Source organism: Podarcis pityusensis, assembly GCF_964106645.2.
Source record: "Podarcis pityusensis genome assembly, chromosome: 3".
NCBI classification, from domain to species: Eukaryota; Metazoa; Chordata; class Lepidosauria; order Squamata; family Lacertidae; genus Podarcis; species Podarcis pityusensis.
In genome coordinates this window covers 101,516,482-101,538,606 of record NC_138026.1, presented here as the reverse complement: position 1 = coordinate 101,538,606, position 22,125 = coordinate 101,516,482, and the positions used below count along the sequence as shown (strand labels likewise).

The window sequence follows — 22,125 nt, the reverse complement described above, 5'->3', positions numbered from 1 at the left end:
CCAGTTCCAGTTCTCTGATAATGGGATTGTGAAGCAGCCAGTTGCTTGTTACCAGAATTGTTATTATGGCTTGAGAACAACCATACAGGGACTCTGACATTACATCTGGTTGCAAAGACAATGTCGTATAAAGTTTCAACAAGCTTCCAGTTTACGCAGAGATATATATTTTCCCCCCACCTTACCTTTAAGGATGCTTCAACCTGCCAAACCACCTGTGAATTGATTCCCTGGGAGGCAAAGATGAAGATAGGGCCATTTGTTTACATGAGGAAACAGCCGTCCATCATTACCTTGTAAACTGCTCCACTCACTATATGCCAATTGCTTTAGAAATACAATGATTGGGAAGCATAGGATATTGCACAGATTCTGGTGAAATGTGGCATTCATAGGCTTGCATCTCGAAATAAACAGAGTGGTGCCTGTTTGTTTGTTTGTTTAAGGCCTCTATATCCTGCTTAATCATTTGCATTTCCAAGCATGTGCATAAAAGCAATCCACAGAAAAACAAGGCAAGGTGGTACCTCAGTTTACGAACTTAATCCGTTCTGGAAGGCCATTCTTAAACTAAAACCGTTCTTAAACTGAGGCACGCTTTCCCTAATGAGGCCTCCTGCAGCCGGTGCCCTTCCACCGGACGGATTCTGTTCTTAGACCGAGGTAAAGTTCTCAAACCAAGACACAATTTTCAGTTTTGCGGAGTTTGTAAAGCAAATTGTTCCTTTTTTTGGGATAAATCTTTATTGGTTTAAAATACAAAGATACAAAGATACGAACATACAATGAAGGTAAGTATTTCAGAGATAAATACAAAAAGAAAATTAAAGAAAAGAAAATTTTGAAACAAAGACACAAAAATGATGAAAAGAAAAAAAGACCAAAGATTTATACGACATTATATCTATCAAATATTTTTTTTTTTGCAAAAAACTTCCAATCTTTCTCGTTATACTTTTTCTGTTGTCATGGTAATATCGCACAGTTTTGTTTTATATCTTTTTTCATATATTCCACTATAATGTTTATATCATTTATCTATTATTCTCAAGTATTCCAATTCTGCTAAGATGGTATCATTTTTGCAATATAATCTTATATATTCCTTAAATATTTTCCATTCTCCATATGTTTTTTGGTTTAAAACTCCCCTGACTTTTCCCGTCAGCTTTGCCAGTTGGAAATACTCTATCATAAGTGTCTGCCAGGGTGGCGCTTGTTGGAATTCTGCCTGGGTCAGAGGAATGTGCCACAGCGTAGGCACCGGCAGATATTCCTGTCGACCTCCCCGCGTCTCCACTCTGCTGATAAGCAGGCGAGGTCCGGCGATTCTTCTCAGATGTATGAGAGGAACACACCGTTCTTCCTCTCTCCCCTTTGGTGTCCCCAGGGAGGGGAAAGAAGCAGACAGAAAACTATTTACATCATTTATTTCTGCCTCTTACATCAGTACAGAGAATCATGTCTGCACTCAACAACAGCAAGAAGAAACTCCTCCCAAGTACATCCAGTACGGGTCATATGACACACACACACTGAGCTAACATCCGGTGCTCAGTACAGAATGGACTGCCCCTTTGTTCCCATGGCAACAGTCACAAACATCCTGTCTGGCTTTCCAGCCACAAGCAGCTGGCTGAGCTGCTAGAGCCTTTGCTTGCTGCAGCATTGGTGCTTTATGGTAACATACTCCCCCTAAAGTATCAATGTGTGCTGCGAGCAAAGCGTCATCCAGAGAAGAAAACAAACAGTTGTTATATTTATAACATTCCCCTGTTGTTTCAGTTCCACCCTTGGAACTACCCGCCACTGGTTTAACCAATGTACCTCTCTGGTTGTGTGACTTCGCATTACCTCGGTTAACAACTCTCTGTTGTGCCTTTGTCTCTGACTCAGACACAGCTTCAATCTGTCCTTGGTCGTTTACAATAGCAACATATGCAAGGTTAGCAAACTCCTTTGAATACCTCTTGGGTGGTACACCCTTCGTTGCTCTCTCAGACCTACGTATGAGGTTCTGATCCTCTGTGCTCACTGGTTCAACCTTTGGACTCTCTGGAGAACCAGTAGCAATCAGTGGTTCTTCCTTCACCTGTGAAGGTCTATCCATTGTGTGAGATTTCCTCTCAATGACTGTGACAACTGAGCTGTCTGAGCTATCGCTGTCATCATCAGTACTACTGAACTCAATAAGATCAAACTCATCATCATCATCATCAGAATCCTCTGTGGGAAATGTCTGTACTATCCGCTCTTGCTTTGGAGCACTCTCTAGAAACCTTGTGAGAATCACCTGACCAGATTCAGACAAAATTACTCTGTAGAGACCCTTTTCATAACCCACAAAAATGCCTCTGGCATTCTTTACTCCACCTGGAGCTTCTGTTCTCACATGAGACCCGAAAACCTTAAAATAGGCAACAGAAGGTTTTCTATTGAACAGCTTCTCAAAAGGAGAACATCCCAACTCTGTTGAGACTTTTCTCAACCACACATGAAGATAGGACGCTAGCGATTCGGCCCAATATTCATGTGGCAAATGTGAACTCAGCAATTGCGCATTCATCCCCTTTTGCAATTCTTTGTTCACCCTCACACAGACCCCCCTGTTCCACGCTTCGGTCGAAACAGCCACTTTGTGGTCTATCCCTTTTCCATCCAGGAACTTCTGAAACTTCTGTAACAGAAAAACTTGTTTGTCATCTGTGAAAAGACAATCAATGTTAGCATCATGCATAATTTTAACCTTGTCACAAAACTCCTGAAACTTTTCTAAAGTTTCTTGCGGTTTCTCCATCAAATAAACCCAAGAATAATTAGTGAAACAATCCACACACAAAAGGTAATACTTTGCACTGCCTCTAGATGGTTCTAGAGGACCAATCACATCAGCATACACCCGCTGAAATGCTCTGTCGACCTTCTTGGTCTTGGTGCTCACACTGGTCACACCTGCAAGAGAGATTTTGTTAGAAACAGAAGAATTACATTTCATGTAATCACTTTGATCAAAAGTCAACAAATACAGTCCATCTTTCTCTTTGGCAGTAAGAAACAGTTCTCCATCTTTGTAGATCTTGCAGCTTTTAGCATCATAGGACAGTTTCAGTCCTTTCTTTGCAATCTGCGACACGCTCAGCAGATTAAATCTCAGTTCTGGAACCAGGTAAACATCATTTATAGTCAAGTTCAGACTTTCAAGATACACAGTCCCAATTCCGGTTGCTTCCAACTCCTGACCGTTGGCCTGTTTCACAGTGAAGCTTTGCTTCTTCAACGTCGAAAACAGTCCTCTGTGCGGGCACAAATGTTTTGTACAGCCCGTGTCGATTATGAATGCGTTCCCAACATCTGGCGTGGTTCCTTTCGCCATCATAGCCTTTGCAGGTTTCACCTGGCACTTGGTACGGCTTTTGCCTGACGCCTGAGGCTTCGTAGAGCTGCTCTTTGCTCCTCTTGACTGGCGCGGCTTCTTACAGTTTCGCTGTAGATGCCCAGTCTGTCCACAATTGTAGCATCGGACAGCACTCAATGCTACACCATGCTCTCCAGTAGCATCAGCAGTGGGGGAATTAGAACTCTGTTCTTCCCTCCCCCTGTCTTTTTCTTCCAGTGCAGCAAGTCTGTCGTGTTCATTCAGGACCACAGCACAAACTCTCTCCGCGGTCAGCTGCGCGGGCCGGTAGGGAACCAAGCTGACTGGCAACAACCTTGTAGGTGCGGCTAAGGCTGTTTATCATCATGAAGCAAAACACTTCCTCCTGAAGACGGAAATTGCGTTCCACCATCTGTTGACGCAGAAACTTCATTTCTGTCAGGTGCGCTTGAACATCTCCATCAGGCGCAAGTCTCAGATTGGTCAATTTCTCAAAATACAGCAACGCTGAAGAACCAGCATCTCTCTGATGCGTTGTACGCAGCGTGTCCCATACCTCTTTCGCATTTTCTAAATGCTGAACATGCACCAACTGATCATCTGAGACACACAGAATTATAGCAGTCCTGGCCCTTACATTCTGTGACTCCCAACCTCTGGTTGGTGCTGCAGGGATGGGGTTTTCAATTACATCAAAAAGCCTCTGATTCTGCAGCAGGGCCTTCATCTTTACAGACCAAGATGAATAATTGTCATTGGTTAAGGGAGGTGGGCAAGGCAAACCTCCCCCTTTCTTGGCATCCATCTTGAAGCCAAGCCTCCAGCTCACAATGTCAAACAAACTGTAAAATCCAACAGTTGTTTTTTCCTTTCTCACGCAGCAAAACTGCAAGTTGTTTGTGCTTTTTGCACCTGGCAGCTAAACTCAGGCTGCTATTGAAAAGTCCCTTCGAAGAGCTCGTAAACCTTGTAGCCAAAACATTCTCTGGTTTTGTTTCGCTTTCCCAGGCTTACACTCAGAGTCCAGCCCCTTTGCCAGTAACTTTCCAGGACCGTTACCTAGCAACAATGCATTTCAATAAGACATCTTATCTACCACAAAAATTTGTGGAATGCAGGCTTCAGCCTTCAAGCTGCAGGCCTCTAGGCCTCTTCTCCCGGAGCTCTTGTTTTCTTTGAAACGCAGCTCCGTGAACCAGGGAATTAATCTTCCTGCGTTCACACTTTTAGCCCGAAATGCAGCATACCTTGAACTTTGTTGCTCTGGAAAACACCTCTTCTTTCCATCAGCTGTCTGTGGAGCCTCTGGCTTCTTTCAGACGCTTCTCTTCCTCCTTGGAGCAGAGGAGGACAATCCACCAGCCTCTCATGCAGATGTCCGATGAATCGCAACCATCCGAAGGCTGCCACTGTTGGAATTCTGCCTGGGTCAGAGGAATGTGCCACAGCGTAGGCACCGGCAGATATTCCTGTCGACCTCCCCGCGTCTCCACTCTGCTGATAAGCAGGCGAGGTCCGGCGATTCTTCTCAGATGTATGAGAGGAACACACCGTTCTTCCTCTCTCCCCTTTGGTGTCCCCAGGGAGGGGAAAGAAGCAGACAGAAAACTATTTACATCATTTATTTCTGCCTCTTACATCAGTACAGAGAATCATGTCTGCACTCAACAACAGCAAGAAGAAACTCCTCCCAAGTACATCCAGTACGGGTCATATGACACACACACACTGAGCTAACATCCGGTGCTCAGTACAGAATGGACTGCCCCTTTGTTCCCATGGCAACAGTCACAAACATCCTGTCTGGCTTTCCAGCCACAAGCAGCTGGCTGAGCTGCTAGAGCCTTTGCTTGCTGCAGCATTGGTGATTTATGGTAACAGCGCTTTGGGTTAAACCACAGAGCCTAGGACTTGCCGATCAGAAGGTTGGCGGTTCGAATCCCCACGACAGAGTGAGCTCCCGTTGCTCGGTCCCTGCTTCTGCCAACCTAGCAGTTCAAAAGCACATCAAAGTGCAAGTAGATAAATAGGTACCGCTCCAGCGGGAAGGTAAACAGCGTTTCCGTGCGCTGCTCTGGTTCGCCAGAAGCGGCTTAGTCATGCTGGCCACATGACGCGGAAGCTGTACACTGGCTCCCTCGGCCTATAGAGCGAGATGAGTGCTGCAACCCCAGAGTCGGCCACGGCTGGACCTAATGGTCAGGGGTCCCTTTACCTTTAAGTGTCGGCCAATCTGTTATTGTTAGTGTTGCTTCACTTTTCCAGCTTCTTGCTACAAGTATTCTTGCCACCATAATTGCAGTGGTCTTGTGTTGTTTTTAACCAAACTGTTCTTAAACCAGACTGTTCTTAAACCAAGGTACCACTGTATAACATTTATCATAAAACCGAATGCTACCTTAAAATGTTGGAACGAGAAAGTCCTACGGCTTGTCTCCACTTCCGCTTGTCCTGCCAATCCCATACCCTCCAACATTCCTCTGCTGGAAATTAGAGGCGCCCCCTCCAACCTCAGATGAAACTGGGGACAGCCTATTCCACACCCTCCAACATTTCTCTGATGAAAATTAGGGCCTTCCTAAGGAAAAAAAACAAGATGTTCTGGGATCAAATCAGAAATGGCTTATGTAAATCTGGGATTGCTCCTGGAAAACAGGGCCACATGAAGGGTCTTCTGCCCCACCCCTAGGAAACCTGTGATTTACTGCTGAATTGGGGTGGGTTGGCATTTGCTCTGATTAAGTGTTAAAGAATGGGTTTCCCCTGGGGGAAGTAGCAAACAGAAAACCATTGGGACCCATGCCGAAGTGGGAAACCTCTCAGTCCTGTGTTTTCAAGGCACGAGACAAGCAAAAGGTGGGTGAGCCCTTAGTCATGTGCATGAAGTTCAGCAAAGAGGATACGTGTCTAATATCAGTCTAATCTTCTCAGGAGGGTGTTCCACAAGCTTGGGCCAATCGGTCAATCAGGGTTGGATCCACGTAACTGAATGCAGGAAAACTATTGTGATCGATAAACTTGGTCTGTACTAGGGCGGGAGTCTGCAAGGTAGCTTTGGATGATGATGACATCGTGTGGACACTGCAAAACAACTTCTGGGCTGGATCAGCACCAATTCCACAACAAAATGCCACCTGGAAATACTCCAAGAGGAAGATTATTACAACAATAATTTTATAATAATATTAATTTATCATTTATGCCTCACCCATAATTTATCATTTATACCCCGCCCAGCTACTCTGGGCGGCTCCCAATGGAACATTAAGGTAAAGGGACCCCTGACCATTACGTCCAGTTGTGACCGACTCTGGGGTTGCTCATCTAGCTTTATTGGCTGAGGGAGCTGGCGTACAGCTTCCGGGTCATGTGGCCAGCATGACTAAGCCGCTTCTGGCGAACCAGAGCAGCGCACGGAAACGTCGTTTACCTTCCCGCCTATTTATCTACTTGGACTTTGATGTGCTTTCGAACTGCTAGGTTGGCAGGAGCAGGGACTGAGCAACGGAAGCTCACCCCATAGCGGGGATTCGATCAGCAAGGGGACCCATAGCGGGGACTTGATCAGCAAGTCCTAGGCTCTGTGGTTTAACCCACAGCGCCACCCACGTCCCTAACAGAACATTAAAAACATGATAAAACATTAAAAACTTCCCTGAACAGGGCTGTTTTCAGATGTCTTCTAAAAGTCAGATAGTTGTTTATTTCATTGACATCTGATGGGAGGGCATTCCACAGGGCGGGCTCCACTACAGAGAAGGCCCTCTGCCTGGTTCCCTGTACCTTTACTTCTTGCAGTGAGGGAACCGCCAGAAGGCCCTCAGTGCTGGACCTCAGTGTCCAGGCTGAACTATGGGGATGGAAACGCTTCTTCAAGTATACTGGGCCGAGGCCATTTAGGGCTTTAAAGATCAGCACCAACACCTTGAATTGTGCTCGGAAATGTACTGGGAGCCAATGTAGGTCTTTCAGAACTAGTGTTATATGGTCTCGGCGGCCACTCCCAGTCACCAGTCTAGCTAAGCACAAGGGCTTAGCTCCAAATTTTGATTAAACAAGACACTTCTGTCACCTTGTTGTACTGAGCCCCGTTAATAAACATCAAAACCATAAGCCGCAACATAGCCGCTGTAGGATAAAATGAATGTCACAGTAGAGTAGTGGCCATATGGACCACCCCAGGGAGGGAATTCCACAAGCACAGGGGCCACCGCTGAAGAGGCCCTTTCCCACATGCCCAGCCACCTAATAGATCTCAATGGCTGGCATTTTAAACTAAGCATTTTAAAACTCCTACAGAATCAAGTTCGTTTTTGGAAACATGCTTTGTTGTACATTTCTTCTCATGCCACCATGTTTCCCCTTACCCAGCAGAGTCCTGGTCTCCCTTCTGTTACTTCATGTCATGGAAAATAACAAGCCTGCCCGCTTCACTTCTTTACTTCTTGCCGACCGACAGTACGGACAGGTCCTGTCAATGAGGGAAATATTATCCATGAGTTGGAAGCAAGGACTTGTCTTTTCATACCTCCGACCAGCACAAACTTAAGACATGAAGGCTGTGTACACACCAAAATCTAAAGCTCATCTCCCCTCCCCAAAGGATCCTGTGAACCGTAGTTTGTTAAGGGTGCTGGGAAATGCAGCTCTGTGGGGGTGGGGGTGTGAACTATAGTTCCCAGGATTCTTTAAGGTGCCTGTATGCTTTAAATGTATGGTGTGTACACAGCTGTAGCAGATATCTTCCACTTAGTAGTTCCCAAATTTATCATTCCTTCGTTCCCAAGAAGCAAATGGCTGGCACCCAACGTTGTGTGTGCCTATCAGTTTTCAGCCCTAACTAGACACTAAACACTTTCTTGGTTACAGGCTATATGTGTCCTTTGGGGACTGTGTGCCAGAAGAATTAAGAGCAGCAACTGTGTCGGTGCGCAACACATGGCTCCCTTGACCGTTGTAAACTCCAGGCATCAAGTCTGGTATCAGCAGCTTGTGGTTAAGAGGTGTGGGTAGTGTTTTCTGCCTATCAATTTGGCCTGCATGTTGGATTCCGCTTTTGTTACCAGACTGTTTTAGGGTCTGCACTGATGGTAGGTTTGCTCTGGATAGGTTTTTTCTCACAGCGCTTTCTTTGTGAATTCGATTCTGTCAAATTGCAGCCTTTTTGAAGGCCAGAGCAGTTACCGATGAAGAAAAGTGAACAATGACATGGCATTGGGATGATGGTGATGAAAAGTATTATTAATAATACCATTTCATTGTAAGTAATTGAAATACAGTCGTACCTTGGAAGTCAAACGGAATCCGTTCCAGAAGTCTGTTCAACTTCCAAAACATTTGGAAACCAACGCGTGGCTTCTAATTGGCTGCAAGAAGCTCTGGCAGCCAATCTGAAGCCACGGAAGCACTGTCGGACGTTCAGCTTCCAAAAATAGTTCACAAACCGGAACACTCACTTCCAGGTTTGTGGTGTTCTGGAGCCAAAATGTACAAGGATTAAGCTGTTCGAAAACCAAGGTACGACTGTAGAAACTTCAGGATGTGCTCTGCCAGGAAGCAAGAGTACCTCACCTAGGCCAGATTCATGCCAGTGCCGGATTTAGGGTGGTGCAGGTGGTTCCCTGATACAGGACACTGAGCTGGGAGGGTGCAAAATCATCATCATCATCATCATCATCACCATCGTCATCATGGTACCTACTGAGAAGATCCATTAAAAAACAACCAAAAGAAATGACTGTGGAAATAAGAAATATTGGGGAGGGGGCACCATATTACCAAAGTCCCCCTTCAGTCATCAAGTAATGATGATTTGATTCCTCCTTCCCTCCTTGTTCCCAATGTTGATCTTTATTCCCACCTTTTTCCTGATGTAGATCTTCACTCATTCTTTCTTCCCTGGTGGTGGTGGAAGCCATTTTGTGGTTCACCTCAGGTGCCAAAATGTCTTGAGCCGACCCTGAGGAATGCTGTTGGTCATGCTTGCAATCTATTGTGAAAGTGGTAATCTGTGAATTAAAAAAACAGTACCTTGTGCTTTAGGAGCATTTTTGCTGTTGCTAGTTTAAATCACTGAGGGCACAAGGAGAAGGGGACAACAGAGGACGAGATGGTAGGACAGTGTTCTCGAAGCTACTAACATGAGTTTGACCAAACTGCGGGAGGCAGTGGAAGACAGGAGTGCCTGGTGTGCTCTAGTTCATGGGGTCACAAAGAGTCGGACACGACTAAACAACTAAACAACAACAACAAGTTTAAATCAACCTTCCCAGTCCTGGGCCTATGACGTCAGTCCAAAACAGCTGGAGGACAGCAGTGTGGGGGTGGCTACTTTAAGTCCTTAAATGACCAAGCAGCACACTTCAATGACAATAACAAAAGAATAATGTAAGATGCAAAGAAGAAGGTAATGGAAGGCGTGCAATGAGGATAAGAGGAATTAAATATGTAACTTGACTAATTACATTTCATAGTGAGGTGCTTAGGGCTGTTCTTAAGGAATCGTTATCCTATGCGCTTTGATTATGTGTATATCTGCATGATATATGGATGTGTTTTGCGTCATGGATCATGATGACCACAAGCTCTGGGAAGATTCACCACCATTTCTTTCCAAAAATTGGCAGATGGGACCAAGGTGAATTCACTGCCATGAATAAAGAAGGAATTCAAAATATTTGTTTAGTTATTTTCAATATTTCTATACCATCCTTTTACTACTATGTTGACCAACTGCAATTTGCTCTATCCAACAATGCAAACTGATGGCTTCAACTTACAAAAAAGGAGATTCCAATAATAATAATAATAATAATAATAATAATAATAATTTATTTATACCCCACCCATCTGTTTGTTGGGCGGCTTCCAACAAAATATTAAAATACAGTAGTCCGTCAAACATTAAAAACTTCCCTAAACAGGGCTGCCTTCAGATGTCTTCTAAAAGTCTGGTAGTTGTTGTTCTCTTTGACATCTGGTGTAACTTGGCTTCTCGCAGTGAGGGAACTGCCAGAAGACCCTCGGTGCTGGACCGTAGTGTCCGGGCAGAACTAAACACCAGGAAGAACTTTCTGACAGTAAGTGCTGTTTGACAGTGGAATGGTCTCCCGCGGGAGGTGGTGGGCTTCAGTGGAGGTTTTTAAGCAGAGGTTGGATGACTATCTGTCATTGATGCTTTAGCTGAGATTTCTGCATTGCGCGGGGTTGAACTAGATGACCCTCAGGGTCCCAACTCTACAATTCTATGACTTAGAAGCTAAATTTATGCACGCCCACTTTGGTCACCTGTGGCGAATAAGAACTACTGTAGGTGACCAGGCAGGAATTTTTTTTAAAAGGCTAAAAAATGCAAAATACAAATACAGTCATACCTCGGGTTGCGAACGCTGCGGGTTACACATTTTAGGGTTACGGACCACACCAAACCCGGAATGGGTTACTTCCGGGTTTCGGCGCATGCACAGAAGCGCCGAATCGTGTCATGCGTGTGCACAGACATGGTGTTGTGGGTTGTGAACACTGTGGGTTGCGAACATGCCTCCCGCACGGATCACGTTCGCAACTCGAGGTATGACTGCACAAACATTGTTGAGGGTTAGCAACTTCTCTGGACTTACTTGCATAACTGATTAAAAACATGTTTATGCATGTTGCTTCTTCCTCAAACTGCACTATATTCCCAACATATTTTTCTTCTCTCCTCCAACAGAGTTTATGTTCTTTAATCACGTTACACCACAGAAATAAAGGCAGCTAATAAAACTGAAACAAACAAGTCTTTGTTGACTTTAGCAAGGGCTTGATGTAGGACTTCAGTAGAGCTGGAGGCTCAGTAGGATTTAGCAGGCCTTCATGGAGAATGTTAAAAGGGGATTCTATTCTTACCGCTAAGCATTAGATCTATCTTCCTAGTTCTGTATGCACATGATGTTTTTTGCTTTAAATATGGGGCAGCTGCCATTATTATTATTATTATTATTATTATTATTATTATTATTTCAATCATGCAGTTCCTAAATTGAAGGGGAACAGCGATAGCTCAGTGGTTCAGCATCTGCTTTGCATGCAAAAGATCGCAGGATCAATCCCTGGTATCTCCAGGTAGGGCTGCCAAACACCGTAGCCTCTGAAACTGTGGAGAGCCACTGCCAGCCAGTGTCAGCAATATGATATATACAATATCTTTATTGTCATTGTCCCATGCAGAACAATGAAATTGAAAAACTACATAAAACTACATAAAAACTACATAAAACATTCAAAAAACCCCCAAAACTCTGAAACCCCATTTTAAAATACACTATACTATAGTGACCCCTTATGCTGCGTTTAGAACCAGAATTGCATTTGCGTAGAAACTGTTTCTCAGGCGGCTAGTCCTGGCCTTTATAACCCTATACCTTCTTCCAGAAGGCAGAAGCTGAAAGAGATCATACTGAGCTAGATGGACTAGCGATCTGACTTGGTTCAAGGCAAATTCCTATATTTTTCCTAAATTAAAGTCTGCATTCAGGACAGTCACCCTGCTGAGGCCTGCTGAGTATTTGGGGTGACAAATCCTCTTTTGCCACTTAAGAACAAATGGGAAGTGCCTCTTTGCCCTGCCACTACCACCGCTCCCACCACTACCTACCACCTCCTTCTGCCCACCACCTGCTCTGCCGTTGCCACATGCCCTGCTGTGAGAAGCGCCACCGCCATCGGTGCAGATGGTGATCTGGGCCAAAATTGGTGTGGATGGTGGGGCTGAGCAGCCAGGGATGTGCTACTTGAGAGGCTTCTGCCATCTGAGGCAGTGGCCTCATCTTCCCTAACAGCTGGCCCGGCCCTGATTCCGCCTATGCTCTTGCCCATTTTTCCTGTTTTCTCAATGCACTAGAGAAGCAAAATGGCGGGCGGCTTGCATTTGCTGCCAACCGCCACTGACCATTCACTGCTGCTGCCTGGAGAGGCCACGTGGGAGGGAGCTGCAGATTCCGGGAAAGGGTTGTCATCAGGGGACGACCAATATCTGAAATGGTGCAGTTGAGCAAAATAAAAGTACATATCCATGAGGCAACTAAACCTCTACAGCAGCAACTTCACCCCTGTTCGTATACAGGGGCGTCTTACCCATTGAGGCTAGTGGCACGGGGCGCAAGGGCGCTAGGGAAGAGTCGGAGGCTCCCAGCATCAGCTCGCCACCCTCGCCCGCCTCCGCCATGCCACGCCGAAGCAGTGCTGCATCTGGAGCCTCCGTCTGCCATGGCCACTGTGGCATGAAGCGGCCAGCTGAGCTGGGAGGCGCCGCGTCCAGCCTCTGCCCCTTCCCCGTCAGAGGAGCCGCCCTCCAGCCGCTGCCCGCCTCCTCCAGCCCCACTGGCAGTGCCGTCCTCCCTAAAAAACTCTGGGAAACAGGGGTGGGGAGCGCCGGAGGGAGCTTTGCACCATGGCGCTGGATATGCTTAAGACGGCCCTGTTCCTACAGCTCACCTGGGTACAAATTACTCAAGAAGTAACCTTGAATCATGCAGAGATGGAAGAGTGCCATGAGGGTATTTATTTACTTTTTTTTGTACGAAGTTGTGTGTGACCTTTCCACCAGATATATATATATGTCTGTGGTGTTCATGGCAGCTTAACTGATGTTCATAAAAAACATCAAAGGTGTCAAGAACGAAATAAAGCAGCAAATACAGTGGTACCTCGGGTTACAAACGCTTCAGGTTACAGACGCTTCAGGTTACAGACTCCGCTAACCCAGAAATAGTACTTTGGGTTAAGAACTTTGCTTCAGGATGAGAACAGAAATCGTGCAGCGGCGGCGGCATGGCAGCAGTGGGAGGCCCCATTAGCTAAAGTGGTACCTCAGTTTAAGAACAGTTTCAGGTTAAGAATGGACCTCCAGAACGAATTAAGTTCTTAACCCGAGGTACCACTGTATGATAAAGAGCAGGGGTCAGCAAACTTTTTCAGCACTGTCCCTCAGACCTTGTGGGGGGCCGGACTATATTTTGAAAAAAAGAATGAACGAATTCCTATGCCCCACAAATAAGCTGGAGATGCATTTTAAATAAAAGGACGCATTCTACTCATGTAAAAACACGCTGATTCCCAGACCGTCCATGGGCCGGATTTAGAGGGCGATTGGGCCGGATCCAGCCCCCAGGCCTTAGTTTGCCTACCCATGATAAAGAGGCACACTGGCACAAAAGAAAACCCCTAAAGTAAATAAAAAGGCGGGAAAATATTTATGGCAGTCCAAAAGCCAAACTCAAAAAAGCCAATCTGAATAAGTGGACGGGTGTAAACGAGATCACAACTGCAACCTGAGCCTTTGGTGGCTGGTTTGAACATGATTCTTTGCTGGGTGCCTTAAGAGGTGAGTAAAAAGAAGAAACTCCAAAACCAGAAAACAACCACAGGAAAGGCCATCACTCAAAGAACCACTTTCCTAACCTTTGTAGGTGAGTAAACCTGAAAGATGTTCTGTCATGATAGGGATTAGTGTGAAGTTTATGAGGGAAGGTAAAGTTTCAGGTACAGTGGTCCTATCTGTACCAACAATAAAAAAATGGTATTATTGAACCATACATTTAAGCACTATTGTACAGTCTTGGGAACTGTAGTTTGTTTTTTTTAAAAAAAGTGCTGCATGTTTTTAGGAGACCTTATACTCTTCACATATCTACAATTCTCAGAGCTCCCTGGGAAGAGGAGCTGATTGTTAAACCGTTCTGAGAACAGTGAGAAGATAGGGGGATCAACTAAAAGTCAACTATCTGACTTCGAGAAGATATCTGAAGTTTTTAATATTTGATGTTTTATCATGTTTTTAATATTCTGTTGTGAACCGCCCAGAGTGGCTGGGGAAACCCAGCCAGATGAGTGGGGTATAAATTGTTGTTGTTGCTGCTGCTGGTAAAATGTGAGAAATGTGGTAAAATACATCTATTTTCCCTGCCCCCATTCTTCTTCTTCTTCTTCTTCTTCTTCTTCTTCTTCTTCTTCTTCTTCTTCTTCTTCTTCTTCTTTTCCTGCCCATCTGAGTGCCCCAAAATAAAACTTTCTGGACAACAACCATACGAGAAATATGTAAAATAACCAAGCAAGTATTAGAAATCACCCCTGAATTGGGAGGTTTAGGAATGAAGAATTTATTAAGAAGGCCCAAAAAACTTTGAGAGACTATTTTGAGATAAATATGAGCACTGCTGTGGAAAAAAAGAGTAATCTGGGATGCAAGTAAAGCGGTCATGAGAGGATTTTTGATACAACAGAATGCAATTAAGAAGAGAATGCAAAATGAGAAAAAAGACAAAATCTTGGAAAAAATAAAGGAAGGGGAGAAGAAATTGAGGGTGAAACCAAAGTCCCAGGAGATTTTGAAAGAGATAAAGTTATATCAAATACAATACATGAAAATGATGAATCAGGAAATAGAATGGAAGATTAAACAGATGAGACAAAAGACATTTGAATCAGCAAATAAATGCGGTAAATTGTTGGCTTGGCAAATGAAAAAAAGACAAAAACTTAATACCATTACGAACTTGGAAGTAGAAGGAAAGAACATACAGAATCCAGTGGAAATTAGAAAGTGCTTCCAGAGGTATTTTAAACAACTTTATACACAGGAGAAGCAGAAAGAAATGGACATTGACAAATTTTTGAAAATGAATGGACTACAAAAAATTTCTCAAGAAAATAAATTAATGTTGAACTACAAAATAACGGAACAGGAAGTGGAAGGGGCCATTCAGAATATGCAATTAGTGAAAATGATTTATAGATGGTATATGACCCCAGTCAAACTTGCAAAAATTTACCACCTGACTGACAATAAGTGTTGGAAATGTAAAGAGTGTGAGGGAACGTTCTTCCACCTCTGGTGGACTTGCCCTAAAGTGAAGGCGTTCTGGGAAACGATTTATAATGAACTGAAAAAGGTATTTAAATATACCTTCACTAAGAAACCAGAGGCCTTCCTTTTGGGTATTGTCGGCCAAGGGGTGGTAAAGAAGGACCAGACATTTTTTATGTATGCAACAACAGCAGCAAGGATACTTCTCGCAAAGCACTGGAAAACTCAAGATCTACCCACACTGGAAGAATGGCAGATGCAACTGATAGACTACATGGAACTGGCTGAGATGACCGGCAGAATTCGTGACCTGGGAGAAGAGAGGACTGAGGAGGATTGGAAGAAATTTAAGAATTATTTACAAAAATATTGTAACTTGAGTGAATGCTAAACAGGATGCTAGATCAAAATAACTGAGCACCACTAAATTTAGATGATTTTAAGAAAATAAGTAAGATTGTGAAAATATAACTCCTTTTGAGAACTAGAAGATTATGAAACATAGAAGGGATATAAGAATGTAAATAAGATAATAAATTGCTGACAAAATGTTATAACGATGAAAGTGGGAGCGGGAGATGTGAGGAAGTCCAAAGAAAATGTGAAATTATGTTAAGATATATGTTACATTGTTTATTATGTTCATTTCTATTGTAAAACCCAATAAATTTAAAAAAAAAAAAAAAACAGAATATGCAATTAGGTAAATCTCCAGGACCGGATGGACTGACTTCAAGATATTACAGATCTCTGAAAGAATGGGTAATACAACCTTTAAAGGAAGTCTGTAATGAGATACTGGAAGGGAAAAGGGCACCAGAGTGGTGGAAGGAAGCTTACATCACACTTATACCGAAAACAGAGACTGAAAAGACACAACTTAAGAATTACCGCCCCATATCATTGCTTAATGTGGATTATAAAATTTTTGCAGATATTTTGGCTAAAAGATTAAAAAAGGTGTTAATGGAAGAAATTCATAAAGATCAAGCGGGCTTTCTCCGGGGCAGACACTTATCTGACAATACGAGGAATATAATTAATATTTTAGAAAAATTACAAGTGAAGATTAATACTAAAGCAGTTTTGATATTTGTGGATGCGGAGAAAGCTTTTGACAACATTTCTTGGAGTTTTATGAAGAAGAATTTATTGGGGATGGGGGTGGGTCAAGGTTTTGGAAACGGTATAAGTGCAATTTATTCAGAAGAGAAGGCCAAATTAATTGTGAACAATGTAGTGACGGAAGATTTTAAGATTGAGAAAGGAACACGACAAGGTTGCCCAATCTCTCCACTGCTTTTTATATCGGTCTTGGAGGTTTTGTTAAATATGATTAGAAGGGACCAATTGGTAAAAGGTATACAAGTGGGAGCGAAACAGTACAAATTGAAAGCATTTGCTGATGATTTAGTATTGACTTTACAGGAGCCAGAATCTAGCACTAAAAGAGTATTAGAATTAATCCAAGAATTTGGCCAGGTGGCAGGTTTTAAGTTGAATAAGATGAAAACTAAGGTGTTAGAAAAGAATTTAACAGAGACTGAGAGAGAGAAGTTTCAGAAGGAGACAGGACTGACACTGGTCAAGAAAGTGAAATATTTAGGGGTTAATATGACTGCTAAGAATGTGAATTTATTTAAGGATAATTATGAAAAATGTTGGACTGAAGTGAAAAAAGATCTAGAAATATGGTCAAATTCGAAGTTATCGTTGTTAGGCCAAATTGCTGTGATAAAAATGAATGTATTGCCAAGAATGCTGTTTTTGTTCCAAACACTGCAAATTTTGGACAAAATGGACTGTTTCAAGAAATGGCAGAGAGATATCTCCAGATTTGTCTGGCAGGGCAAGAAGCCTCGCATAAAATTTAAGATATTAACTGATGCTAAAGAAAGAGGTGGATTTGCCCTGCCAGACTTAAAACTTTATTATGAATCAGCCGCTTTTTGTTGGCTGAGAGAATGGATGCTTCTTGAAAACACGGATGTTTTGGATTTGGAAGGTTTCAATAATGTATTTGGTTGGCATGCATATTTGTGGTATGATAAGGTTAAAGCACATAAAGCGTTCAAAAACCATATTGTCAGGGAACTGACATCGGAGCCAGAGGCGGAGGCTAGGCTCTCAAGCGATGTTGGAGAAGGGCCCAGCAGGGGGAGAGGCGGCTCACCAGCTGGGGAAAGAAATCAGCGTAACACCAGGGATAAAGGGGGGCAGATGGGGGAATCGGCGAGGGGGCTCCAGGACTCCTCGCCGGAGATCAGCGAGGAGAGCACGGGTCCTCTGCTACCCACGCGCTCCCTGCGCAGAAGTCTTCCGCACAGGGAGAGTAGGAGGAGACTTGGAGTCAAACAACTTTTATGCTGGAAAAGGTTTAAGAAACGCCCACTGACGGATTCTGCTAGCGACTGAACAGCCACGAAGTGCAGGGCTGTCCAGACAGAAAAGGTTTAACAAGGCAACCTAGCCAGGAGTGGCACCAACTTGCGCACGAGCAACCCCTACATTTATTACACATATTGTAAGAAAAGCACTGTTTAATGTCTGGATAAGATATAAGGATTTGTTAGAAAATAAAACCCCAAGATGGTTGTCACCAATGGAAACAAAGGCTCAGAAAAAACTCAATATGGAGGCCAAATGGCCGAAGTATTGGGAAATTTTGGAACAAGAGGGTGACAGATTAAAATTGCAGAGTTTTGAAAAATTAAAAAACAGAGTACGAGATTGGCTCCATTATTATCAAATACTGGAGGCGTATAATTTGGATAAAAAAATTGGCTTCCAAATGGAAAAATCAAAGTTGGAAACAGAATTGTTAGACCCTAAAGTTAAGAATTTGTCAAGAATGTATAACTTGCTGTTGAAATGGAATACTCAAGATGAAATGGTGAAATCTGCTATGATTAAATGGGCACAAGATGTTGGACATAATATTATGATGGCTGACTGGGAACAGTTATGGACCACTGGTATGAAGTTTACGGCATGCAATGCCTTAAAAGAGAATTTAATGAAAATGATTTATAGGTGGTACATAACACCAGTCAAGCTTGCAAAAATCTATCATTTGCCCGATAATAAATGTTGGAAATGTAATGAAACTGAAGGTACATTCTTTCACCTTTGGTGGACATGCCCAAAGATTAAGGCATTCTGGGAGATTATCTATAATGAAATGAAAAAGGTATCTAAATATACCTTCCGGAAGAAACCAGAGGCCTTTCTCCTGGGCATGGTCGGCCAATTGGTGCCAAAGAAAGATAGAACTTTCTTTATGTACGCTACAACAGCAGCAAGAATACTCATTGCAAAGTATTGGAAGACACAAGACCTGCCCACCAGGGAAGAATGGCAGATGAAGCTGATGGACTACATGGAACTGGCGGAAATGACTGGCAGAATTCGAGACCAGGGAGAAGAGTCGGTGGAAGAAGATTGGAAAAAATTTAAAGTATACTTACAGAAACATTGTAAAATTAATGAGTGTTAGAAGGATGCGGGAATGAAGTTACATGGTTTTAGTAGAAATGCAACAAAGAATTAAGTAAAAGTTGATTGATAATGGGTTAAATTGAAAAAATTCAAGGTTAGACCGTTAAGATAAACTATAGAATAAAAATTGAGAAAGATGGGAAGAACTTGCTGAAACAGTGAATTGAATTAGAATACAAAAAAAGGGAGGTGTGAGGAGGTCGATGAAACAAGTAAAGGAAAGGTAAAGACATGGAATACTGGATGTGTATTTTAGTTTCTTTTCTGTCTGTCTTTTTTGTTGTATTGATATGTTTTGTTATTGTTCTTTTTCTTTTTTATTGTTATTTCCCCCCCTTCTTTTTTCTGTAATTCTTAAACTTTTAATAAATATTATTATTATTAAAAAAAAAAAAGAAATCACCCCTGAATTGGCCTTACTAAACATCTTCCAAGACAATAATGCCCACTCACAACACAAAGAACTCATAACCCACCTACTTTCAGCAGCCAGAAACATCATAACCAGACACTGGAAAGACCTGTCAGGAGTAAGCATGGACCAATGGTACCAAATAGTACGGGAAACAGCCTTACTAGAAAAATTAACCAATAAACTGAAACTGACACGGGGACAAATAGAAGAAGACGCCTTCACCCTGGTATGGCTCCCCTTTATCTCACACACAGCCCAACAAGACGATGACAAAAATACACCAACAACATACAAATCAATATGGCTAACCTGATCCAAAACACCCACCCACCCCACTCACACATGAAAACAAAGATCACTACAGCCAACCACAAATGAACAACCACACCCTAGGCCAATCCCAACCTCTCTCACCACCAAAGGAACACAAGTGAACAGCAGAGAACCTGCACAAGTGACGCTGACACAAACCCCCTACATATATTAATTAAAATAGAAACATCGTCACCTGATCCCACCTCCCTTCCCCCCTTTTCTTCTTAATGTCTCAACAAATAAAACTGATTTGTAAAAATGTTACATGGGGGGGGGGGAGAAATATGAGAGAGAGCCATTGCACATACTTTTGTAAATCAAGAAAATCTTTAATAAAAATACATTTAAAAAAAGAAAGGAATGTAATGTTGTTGGTTTGCAGCTCCCATAATCCCTGACCATTGGCCATGCTGAGTGGGGCCAACATCTGCACAGCCATCCCTTCCCCCTGAGCTGGGCAAACCGCAGCTTCCTTATGCCAGGATGCACTTGTATTCTGCCGGCCGTGCCCTTTGCTTTCACAGCTCACACCTGTTGTGTTTGTTTTGTCCGCCTGGCATGGCAAGTTGTAACCGACACTGCAATGTTTTCGGAGAATACGTTTCGGAATATCTGTCGCTGAAGAGCTGCAGGGCTCAGGCAGCGGGGAGGCCCTTAACTGGCGCTCCACAAGCATGCCAACATGCTTCCCTTTGAGGGGGGTGCCCCTTTTGAGGCGAGCAGCCGCTGCTGCCCCAGATTATGAATGATAATGCCGGCCCAGTTCTTCTTTTTCATGCTGACCTTTGGCAGACTTCAAAGCCCGTAGGTGTAATAAATGTGGTGGCACCACACTTGAATGTCAGGGGTGCTCTAGGGTTTCATTGGGGAAGAGGGACGAAGGGGAGGAGGGGAGGGAGGCGAGAAGACAGCTATTGTGGGAAGTTTATTTAAAAATGCAAAGCAATCAGTGCTCCGAGCCTAGGAAATCCAGCATAGTCACAACCGAATGCATCAAAATAGCAATTTTAGCTCCACACTGTGATGCATTGTGCCAGCAACAAGAGAAAACAATGACCTTCCTCCCCTCCTTCTTTGCTTCAGGGATTTATCTAATTGGGGCTGTCTGGTGTTTTTCTCTTTTCAGTGTTTACTCCTTCTGAAGCCCTGGCACAATTCTGACCAGCCTAAAGCTGAATTAATGATTCACAGGCATGAGAGACAAAGTCACAGTTTGGCTTTTTCAAAATCTGTAGCTCATCAGCGGCAGAACATCTGCTTTGCTCCTAGATTCAGTCCCCAGCATCTCCAGGTAGTGGTGGGAGAGACCCTCTGTCTGAATCCCCACTGCCCCTCAGTGCAAGACCAGTGGCCTGGCTCCGTGTTAGGCAGTGTCTTCTGTATCTAGCCTCAGGCAGAGTTTGAAAATGATGTCCCAAAGCAGTAACCACTGACAAGCTATAGAATCTTGAAGGCATCATTTACCTCCTCAGATATTATAGTTGTAGGCCACCTATTCACACAGGGTACCCATATCCTCGCATCCATATGCTCAAGACTAAACTATATGTTACAATAAACCAGGAATAGCCAAGGTGGCGCTCGCCAGATGTTTCAGACTACAACTCCCACCATCCTTGTCCACTGCCCAAATTGGCTGGGGCTTAGGGAGTTGCAGTCCACCACATCTGGAGAATAATAATAATTTATAATAATAATAAGTTATTATTTATACCCTGCCCATCTGGCTGGGTTTCCCCAGCCACTCTGGGCGGCTCCCAACAGAATATTAAAAACACAGTAAAACATCAAACATTAAAAACTTTCCAAGCAGGGCTGCCTTCAGATGTCTTCTAAATGTCACATGGTTGTTTATTTCGTTGACATCTGATGGGAGGGCATTCCACAGGGCAGGCGCCACTACCGAGAAGGCCCTCTGCCTGGTTCCCTGTAACCTCACTTCTCGCAGTGAGGGAACAATGAGAAGGCCCTCAGAGCTGGACCTCAGTGTCTGGGCTGGATGATGGGGGTGAGACGCTCCTTCAAAACACCACATTGTCTATCCCTGCACTAAACCTTCCTCTGAATTTTGTCCCCCTTCATGGTCTCCACCATTCCTAAATCTCAAAAAGAATTAGAATATTGTATGGCCACACAAGATAAACAGGCACTTCTCTTTTTTCGAAACAAAAGGCATCTATATCTAATATTTAGGACTAATATTGAGGTTGTTATCCCAGTGTACAGAGCTAGTAGGCTTCTCTGGAAATACATGTGGTCTCCAGAATGTGATCAGCTGGTGGAAGTGGTGATGATTGCTCAATATCTTCTAGAGGGCATCTCCACTTCCTCAGTCTCTCTCGTACTGCCCACCATTGAACCTTCTTCTCATCTTCCTATGGAAGTAGACATGAGGAAGAATATAACTGGCTTCTGCATTGCACTGTGCCTTGTATTTATGATCCAACACCAGGGTGGGAAATCTGTGCCCCCCCCCCCAAATCCGTGGTAGCTAACATATTGCTTTCCACATGTCATTGGACTCCAACTCCCATCAGCCAACATGGATCAACAACATCTGGATAGACCACGTTGGCTACCTGTAGGCAAAATGTTGGGGTCCAGCTCCCATCATCCTTGATCATTGGCCATGCTGGCTGGGACTGATGGGAGTTGGAGTCTGATAACATTTGGGGG

At 43.6% G+C, this 22,125-nt stretch overlaps 1 long non-coding RNA gene across 3 annotated transcripts; it reads right to left on the bottom strand.

Annotated features, from left to right (window-relative positions):
* Nucleotides 1-6: 6 nt before the first annotated feature.
* On the bottom strand, nucleotides 7-10,911 carry LOC308472958. 3 transcript variants are annotated; one of them, XR_013983819.1, is made up of 6 exons: nucleotides 10,899-10,911; nucleotides 9,237-9,384; nucleotides 8,948-9,076; nucleotides 7,744-7,847; nucleotides 5,775-5,954; nucleotides 7-230 (listed from the first exon to the last, which is right to left on the bottom strand). It is a non-coding gene; the product is annotated as an uncharacterized lncRNA (long non-coding RNA). The 3 variants fall into 3 exon arrangements; XR_013983820.1 differs by lacking the exon at nucleotides 7-230 and having other exon boundaries at nucleotides 5,698-5,954; XR_013983821.1 differs by lacking the exon at nucleotides 7-230 and having other exon boundaries at nucleotides 5,698-5,954; nucleotides 8,948-9,015.
* Nucleotides 10,912-22,125: the final 11,214 nt, after the last annotated feature.